The following is a 9,005-nucleotide window of genomic DNA, read 5'->3' on the forward strand; positions in this document are numbered from 1 at the left end:
CCAGGCCCCCAGGTCGAACCGGCTCTGCAGGAGAGGACAGAGGGAAGCTCCTGTCTTGGGGTGTGCCCCAGAAGCAGAGTCTGCGATGAAAGCAAGGGAGCTGGGCTTTCCGGTCATTGGCCAGGAGCTGCTCAGGGAGCGGGAGAGGGTGGCTTAGATTTGCAGGCACTGTGTCCCCCTGACTGTGCGGGCAGTCAGAAGCCAGAGGGCCATCAGAGGCAGACAGAAACAGTGGAGGAGGCACCCGTGTGGCTGCTCCTTCCACACAGTGGGCTCCGCAGGGAGAGCTTCTAACAAACAACAAACGCCCCAGAGCCCACTGTGCGTGAGGCCGTGTTCCAGAGGCAGGGGATGCCAGGGGGCGGGAAAAGTCACCAGGGGCATTCCATTTAGCATGAGAAGTTCTAGGCAGTATGACAGCTAACAAGGCCCGAGGCAGAGAGTGGGTGAGCAGACGGTGGGAGGGGGAGAGAAGACAATGAGGTCAGAAGGTGGCTGGGGTCAGATGTACAGGCTTAGCAAGTCATTCTGAGGACTCCAGCTCTGACTAAATGAGATGGGAGCCCCTGGAGGGTGTTGGGCAGAGCCAGGCAAGATCTGCCTTACATTCTATTTCTTTTTTTTTCGAGTCGGAGTCTCGCTCTATCGCCCAGGCTGGAGTGCAGTGGCGCAATCTCAACTCACTGCAAGCTCCACCTCCCGGGTTCACACCATTCTCCTGCCTCAGCCTCCCAAGTAGCTAGGACTACAGGCGCCCGCCACCACGCCCGGCAAATTTTTTGTATATTTGGTAGAGACGGGGTTTCACCGTGTTAGCCAGGAAGGTCTCCATCTCCTGACCTCATAATCCACCCACCTCGGCCTCCCAAAGTGCTGGGATTACAGGCGTGAGCCACCGCAGCCAGCTTTTTGTTTTGTTTTGTTTTGTTTTGAGACACAGTTATGCTCTTGTTGCCCAGGCTGGAGTGCAATGGTGCGATCTTGGCTCACTGCAACCGGGTTCAAGCAATTCTTCTGCCTCGACCTTCCAAATAGCTGGGATAATAAGTGCCTGCCACCACGCCCGGCTAATTTTTGTATTTTTAGTAGAGACGGGGTTCACCATGTTGGCCAGGCTGCTCTTGAACTCTTGGCCTCAGGTGATCCGCCTGCCTCAGCCTCCCAAAGTTCTGGGATTACAGTCATGAGCCACTGGGCCTGGCCTGCATTCTAAAAGGACCACCTTGGTGCCTTGGATGGGGATAGAGGTGGGGGTGGTGACAAGTGGTCAACTCTTGGGCACTCTCTGAAGGAAGAGCAACAGGACCTGTGATGGGCTGGATGGAGGAGGCAGAGACGAGCCTGGGACTGCGAGGTGTGGGCCTCACTGGCAGGCTGGAGCTTCCATTAGCCAGGAGGGAGGACATGGGAGGGCAGGTCCAGGATAAGGCCAGGACTTCAGCCATGGATGGGCTGCACTGTGCTAATGAGGCTTTCCAATTTTGACATTCTCACCACCGTGCAGCTTTTAAAAGGCCCATGTCTGTAGGGACTTGGAAGTAGGGCACCGTGCAGGTTTATATAGTGTCTGACTTTCTAGAGACTGTCAACCACAGGAGGCAAATTCCTCTTGCCTCTGGTTTCCTGCTGGAGAGGGCTTGTATTAATCTGTTCTCATGCTGCTAATAAAGACATATCCTAGACTGGGTAATCTATAAAGGAAAGAGGTTTAATGGACTCAAAGTTCCACATGGCTGGGAAGACCTCACCATTACTAAGGTGGAAGGCAAATGAGGAGCAAAGTCACTTCTTCCATGGCGGCAGGCAAGAGATAGAGAGCCCGTGCAGGGGAACTCCCATTTATAAAACCATCAGATCTCATGAGACTTATTCACCATCACCAGAACAGTATGGGGGACCAACCCCGTGATTTTAGTATCTCTATGTGGCCCCGGTCTTGACACATGGGGATTATTACAATTCAAGGTGAGATTTGGGTGGGGACACAGCCAAACCATTATCAGGACTGAAGTCACACTTGTCCAGTTTGCAAATCTATTTCTTGTTTTCACAAAGCTGAGCCTTCCACATGAAGAAGCCAGAGAAACTGCCCCACAGGAGGTCACTGCCTTCTCCGGTTGACCAGAACTGGACCAGAGCGGCAGTTCTGGACCAGGCAGGGCCCCACCTCAGGCTGGTTCTGAGAGTCTCCAGAATGGCCTGGAAATGCCAACTCTCACACTGTGTCTCTAAACGGGCTCTGGAGTCAGTGAGCCTTGGATTAAATCCCCTATGTACTCTGTAACTGGCTGTGTAAGAGACACTGTCTCTTAACTTCACTGTGCCTCAGCTTCCTCATCTGCAAATGGGAACAATAATAGTGCCTGACTCGGGTATTAGTGAGGACAGAAAATGGTGCGACATAAGTGTTTAATAAATGTTAGATCTCATTATCTGTACGACTGTGTAATCATTTAGAGAGGGAAGGAGTCCAGGTGGCCTGTGACTGGTACTAGCTGGTTGAGGGCAGGAGTGGCCTGGGGCCTCCCACCCTGGCTGACCTCATTGCTGCCGGACCTGCCCCCAGGTGAGGGGCACCAGAACGTTTCTCCCATTGGACAGACAAGGAAGCTGAGGCCTGCAGCCCTTGGGACTTGGTCAAGGTCCCAGGATGAATGTACAGAGGAGGGGATGGGCGTGAGGAGTGCGGGGCACTTGGGGCCCTACAGCCCTGCCTGGGACCCAGCCCCAGCCTCCGAGGCTGTCTGGATAAAGTAATGTGGTGCCCTCGTGCCTGGGAGGGGAGCTGGAGAGGACTGCGTGGGCCCAAGGCTGGTGTCCCTCTGCTCAGCTTCCATGGGGAAGCCCATGGCACAGTGGCCTGGAGCCTGGCTTTGGGCTCGGCTGCCTAGGCGTGGATCCCAGCATCATCAGCTTTGAGCTGTGTGATCTCGGGCAAGTCAATTCATCTCTTTGACCCAATTCTATGAACATTTCTTGAGTGCTTTCTACAAGTTCTCAAAAGATTGGAAAATTTTTCAGGAAGTAAAACAGATTTTCCTCACTAGCAACAGAACTCAGGACCCAGTTCTACAGGTGGTCAGGTGCTTTTGTACACACCTCTAAGTCCAGAAACTATCTACAGAGTCAACAGGTTGTCATAAAATATTGTCATATCTAAGATGACAATTCAGTATCACAAATTTGAACTTGAAGGAAACTTAGACCTCGCCTAGCCCAGTGGTTTTAAAAATACTTTATTTCAAGGCCAGGCACAGTGGCTTACGCCTGTAATCCCAGCACTTTGGGAAGCAGGAGGATCACCTGGGGTCAGGAGTTCGAGACCAGCCTGGTCAACATGGCAAAACCACGTCTCTACTAAAATACAAAGACTAGCCAGGCGTGGTGGCTCGTGCCTGTGATCCTAGCTACTTGGGAGGCTAAGGTGGGAGAATCACTTGAACATGAGAGGCAGAGGTTGCAGTGAGCCAAGATCATGCCACTGTACTCCAGCCTGGGTGACAGAGCAAGATTCCATCTTGGAGAAAAAAAAAAGACACAAAGGATAGAGTGAGAAGGAACGATATAAATATAGCCAGAGTTCCTGAAGGAGATGATGGAAGAGAAGCAACATTCAGAGAGATAAGTCAGAATATTTTCCAAAATGGAAAGACAACAAAGCTCAGGTTCAAGAAGCTAAACAATTCCCAAACAGGATAAATAAAAAGAGGCTGGGCGCAGTGGCTCACACCTGTAATCCCAGCACTTTGGGAGGCCAAGGTGGGTGGATCACTTGAGCCCAGGAGTTGGAGACCAACCTGGGCAACATGCTGAAACCCCATCTCTACAAAAGACACAAAAATTAGCCTGGAGTGGTGCCTGTAGGCCCAGCTACTCAGGAGGCTGAGGTGGGAGGATCACCTGAGCCCAGGGAGTTCGAGACTGCAGTGAGCCATGATGGCGCCACTGCACCCCAGCCAGCCTGGATGACAGAGAGTCATTCTAACAGAACATGGTTCAATCACTTCTATACCTTCACCACCTAGAACAGTGTTGGCACCCATGGCACCCAGTTAATGCTTTATCAAAGTTGTAGAATGAATGAATACTGCAGAACACCAAAGACAAAAATTAAGCTCCCAAAAGCAGCCAGACAGAAAAGATATTGTCTCAAAAAGATTGACAGTTACTGGCAGCTGATGTCTAAACAGCAAAATAGAAGTCAGAAGACAGTGGAATGATACATTCAAAGTGGTGAGAAAAATAACTGTCAACCTAAAATTATGCACCAGTGAGTTATCTTTCGGGGGTGAGGGTAAAATAAAGACACTAAGAAAAATGACAGTTGAGTTTATCACCCATAGATCTTTGATATAGAAACATCTGAAGAATCTTTTGATGGCACATGGAATTTTTTTCAGAAGGAAGATCTGAGCTGCACAAAGGAAATAGTAAACATGGTTTAGTCTCCCAGACAATAATGTGTAATTCAGGACGATCTGACCAGAAACAGAGTGTGCTGAAGCCCTTTATTTTGACCTAGAAGGAGATTAAATACTGGCAACTTTAGATTTTGTTAAATATACATTTTAAAATATCTTGAAGCCGGGCGCGGTGGCTCATGCCTGTAATCCCAGCACTTTGGGAGACTGAGGTGGGCAGATCACCTGAGGTCAGGAGTTCCAGACCAGCCTGAGCAACTTGGTAAGCCCGATTTCTACTAAAAGTGTAAAAATTAGCCGGGCATGGTGGCAGGCACCTGTAATCCCAGCTACTAGGGAGATTGAGGCATGAAAATTGCTTGAACCCAGGAGGTGGAAGTTGCGGTGAGACAAGATTGCACCACTGCACTCCAGCCTGGGGGATAGAGCAAGACTCTGTCTCTAAATATGTGTGTGTGTGTGTGTGTGTGTGTATAGGATAACCACAGAAAGAAAAGATATGAAATGTGCAGTTTCCAAGCCAGTGAAGAGCCGGGGAGGACCTGAAGAAAAAGAAAACCTTGATCAATTCTTAAAACTGCAAGAAAGGAGAAAGATGAAACATTTGGCTACTAGCAAGCACAAAAATAAGATGGTTAAAATAAATATGTCAAAATCATACATTTGTAAGTGAATTAAACTCGAGATACAGGATTGTCAGATCAGATTTTTTTTTTTTTTTTTTTTTGAGACGGAGTCTCGCTCTGTCGCCCAGGCTGGAGTGCAGTGGCCGGATCTCAGCTCACTGCAAGCTCCGCTTCCCGGGTTCACGCCATTCTCCTGCCTCAGCCTCCCGAGCAGCTGGGACTACAGGCGCCCGCCACCTCGCCCGGCTAGTTTTTTTTTTTTTTTTGTATTTTTTAGTAGAGACGGGGTTTCACTGGGTTAGCCAGGATGGTCTCGATCTCCTGACCTCGTGATCTGCCCGCCTCGGCCTCCCAAAGTGCTGGGATTACAGGCTTGAGCCACCGCGCCTGGCCAGATCAGATTTTTTTAAATACCAGCTATATTATGCTTACAAATAACAAACCTAAGATTATGGACGTGGGAAGGCTGAAGGTAGAAGGATGAAAAAGTTATACCAGGCAAGTAGGGACCAAAGTGGAACTGGTGGAGTTAATTTGACTTTAAGGCAAAAGGTATTACTAGAGATAAAAGACAGTCAAAACCTAAAGAACAAGCTGAGTGTGGTGGATCACGCCTGTAATCCCAGCACTCTGGGAGGCTGAGGTGGGTGGATCACCTGGGGTCAGGAGTTCAAGACCAGCCTGGCCAACATAGTGAAACCTGTCTCTACTAAAAATACAAAAAAATTAGCTAGATGTGGTGGCGCACGCCTGTAATCCCAGCTACTCCAGAGGCTGAGGCAGGAAACTCTCTTGAATCCAGGAGGCGGAGGTTCCAGTGAACCACGGTTGTACCACTGCACTCCAGCCTGGGTGGCAAGAGTGAAACTTCTTTTCAAAAAACAAACAAACAAACAAATAAACCTAAAGAACAAAAGCTTCCATCCACCAGGTTAGGAGGAAAGATTAGACACACAGACCTATGAAGGGAGCAGTAATCACCTCTTCCTCTTCAAGAGTTGCTTTAGCGTTTAAAAAGTCCTTTGGCATTTATTTGTTAAACATCTGACCCTCACATCAAGCCAGAGAGGTAGGGGAGGTAAGTGTTACCAGCCCCCGACCCTTTTTTTTTTGTGAGACGGAGTTTTGCTCTTGTCACCCAGGCTGGAGTGCAGTGGCGCAATCTTGGCTCACTGCAACCTCTGCCTGCCGGGTTCAAGAGATTCTCCTACCTCAGCCTCCCCAGTAGCTGGGACTACAGGCACACGCCACCACCACCCAGCTAATTTTTATATTTTTAGTATAGACGGGGTTTTGCCATGTTGGCCAGGCTGGTCTAGAACTCCTGATCTCAAGTGATCCCACTCACCTTGGCCTCCCAAAGAGATGCTGAGTTATAGGCATAAAAAGCCACACCGCATCCAGCCTTTTCTTTTCTTTTTTTCTTTTCTTTTCTTTCTTTTTTTTTTTTGAGATGGAGTCTTGGTCTGTTGCTCAAAGGCTGGAGTGCAATGGCGGGGATCTCCAGCTCACTGCCGGCCACCCCACTCTGGGTTCAAGCGATTCTCCTGCCTCAAACTCCGAAGAGTAGCTGGGATTACCGTTAATCCCACCACCGTAGCTAATTTTTGTATTTTAGTAGAGACAGGGTTTCACCATGTTGGCCAGGCTGGTCGCCAGAACTTCTGACCTTGTGATCCGTCCACTTGACCTCCCAAAGTGCTGGGATTACAGATTTCGTGAATTACTATTGCCTGGCCTTTTCTTCCAACTCCCTTCCTTTCTTTCTTTCTTTCTTTCTTTTCTTTCTTTCTTTCTTTCTTTCTTTCTTTCTTTCTTTCTTTCTTTCTCTTCCTTCCTCCCTTTTTCTTTTCCTTCCTTCTTTCCTTCCTTTCTTTTTTTAAACAAGGAATTTGTTATAGTTTTATTTTCCTCTGCATTTGCAAAATACTTAGACCAACATGAGAAAGAAATACCTTCTATGGGGAAAAAATGACATTAAAAATGAAGATGGGAAGGCTGAAAAGGGTTAGTGCCTTAGTTGCAAGGAGCTGCAGCATCTCTGGTCCAAGGAATCAAAAAGATATTGGGAAGATATAACAGGAGGAAGAAGAATGTTAATTTACTGAGGGAGAGGGCCCCGAAGTGGGCATTGAGGGGGAACTGGAGGCTAGGGAGTGGGCCTGGGTGGAGGGAGAGGCCTCCGCTGGAAGCCATAGGGTAGGGGTTGGGGAGAGCCAGTGTATCCATGAGGCGGCATCAGTGGAGGAGGTACACGCATACTATGGAGGCATAGTACCTGGGTGACCCATGGGAGATCCAGACTGAGGCCCCCTGGGGCACATGCTCATTGAAGGACGTCCAGGATGAGGCATTCCAGGTCGTGATCAGGGTGGGGGCTGCCCCCCAGATCCTGGGGGCCCATCACGGGGGTGTCCTCAGCCATGAGGGCCATGGTGTGCCAGCCCTATCTGAGATCCCTGGACGGGGCATCGCACCTATTGGGAATGGGTGAGGATGCGAGTGTCCATGACCTGGATGTCCTGCCCCTGGGGTTCCTGCCAATGGGAGCCGGGGGCATGTCCTGCAGCCTCAGGAGGCACAGGTGGTGGGGGCATGGCTAGGGGTATCCCAGGTGTGGGGCGGGGGCTCCAGGAGGCAGCCTTAGGTGTGGGAAGGAGCCAGGAGGAGGCACGCCTGGTGGAGGAAGCCCAGACCCCAATGATGCTGCCACAGGATTCAGGGCAGAGGGTGGAAGAAGTTCCCAGGGACCTGATGGCCAAGAGAAAGTCGCTCATCTTGCACGTGCAAAAGTTGCCCTGAGACCACGTGCCTTGCCTGCGGAGGACCCAGCAAAATCTGTGCCCGAAGTCGGTGGCCACGCCCACGGCTCAGGGCTGGGCGGGGCCAAGCGCGGGGCAGCACGCTCTGCTCTCCCGCCCACGACCTGCGGGGGTCGTTAGCGGTCCCAGCCCGAGCCCCCTCTAGATTCAAATCCGACTGGGTGAAGGAGGACCCGAGGAGGACCCACGCACGTGAGGGCAGGTCCATGAGGACAGGAAACTGACCTCAGGCTCTTTTGGTGGGAAGAAGAGGGAGGCTGTGAGCCCCCTTAAGTGGACAGGGGTGGGGGTGGAGTGGGAGGGGGGAGTCTGAGGGAGGGGGACGAGGAGCAGAGAAATGGACAGAAGAGCCTGGCGTGAGGGGTGGGGGTGCAGGAAGGTCTCCTGTGGATTGAGCAGCCTCAAGTCAACTTGGGCAAGAGGGGATGGTGGGGTGGTCCTGGTTAGAGCCTGCGCTGTGGCGCCAGCCCTGGGGCGCCCCTCTGAGGCCCTAGCCCTGGGGCGCCCCTCTGAGGCCCTGGGCGGGGCAGGCAGCCCTTCTAAGCTCACGTCCTCATTTCTAAAACAGGGAACCTAAGTCCCAGGGCTGCGGTGCAGATTAAATGGCAGGACGCCTGCTGAAGGCTGCACGGTGCCTAGCACGGTTGTCATTTATTCAATGCACATTTACAAGCCCCTGCTGGGGGTCAGGCATTGTTCTATAGGCTGCAAATCCAGCAGGGAAAAAACAAAAACAAAAACAAGACCAGCCTGCCCTCGTGTGGCTCCTAGGCCAATGGAGGAAGAAATTCACTAATGTCGTCACTATATTAGGTGGCCGCAAGTGCAGGGCAAAGAGAGTGAGGAGAGGCCAGGTCGCTGCAGTTGGAGAGACAGTGGGCTGGGAGGGCTCACTGTGATGTGGGAGGCAAGACTTGAAGGCAGAAGGGACAGCAGCACAAAGGCCCTGCAGTGAGGGCATGTGTGCCATTTGGAGGAGCAGCCAGGGGGCTGGTGTGTGTGGAGGACAGTGGGCAAGGGGAAGAAGACTCTGGGAGGACCGTCACTGGGAGCCGGATTTTAAAGACTTTGCGGGGCTGGGTGTGGTGACTCACGCCTGTACTCCCAACACTTTGGGAGGCCGAGGCGGGCCGATC

At 51.3% G+C, this 9,005-nt stretch overlaps 1 pseudogene; it reads right to left on the reverse strand.

The window, feature by feature from the left end:
• Positions 1-6,869: 6,869 nt before the first annotated feature.
• On the reverse strand, positions 6,870-8,077 carry LOC101022358 (annotated as a pseudogene).
• Between the last annotated feature and the right edge of the window lie 928 nt (positions 8,078-9,005).

This window comes from Papio anubis, chromosome 1 (assembly GCF_008728515.1).
Source record: "Papio anubis isolate 15944 chromosome 1, Panubis1.0, whole genome shotgun sequence".
In the NCBI taxonomy this organism is placed as follows: domain Eukaryota; kingdom Metazoa; phylum Chordata; class Mammalia; order Primates; family Cercopithecidae; genus Papio; species Papio anubis.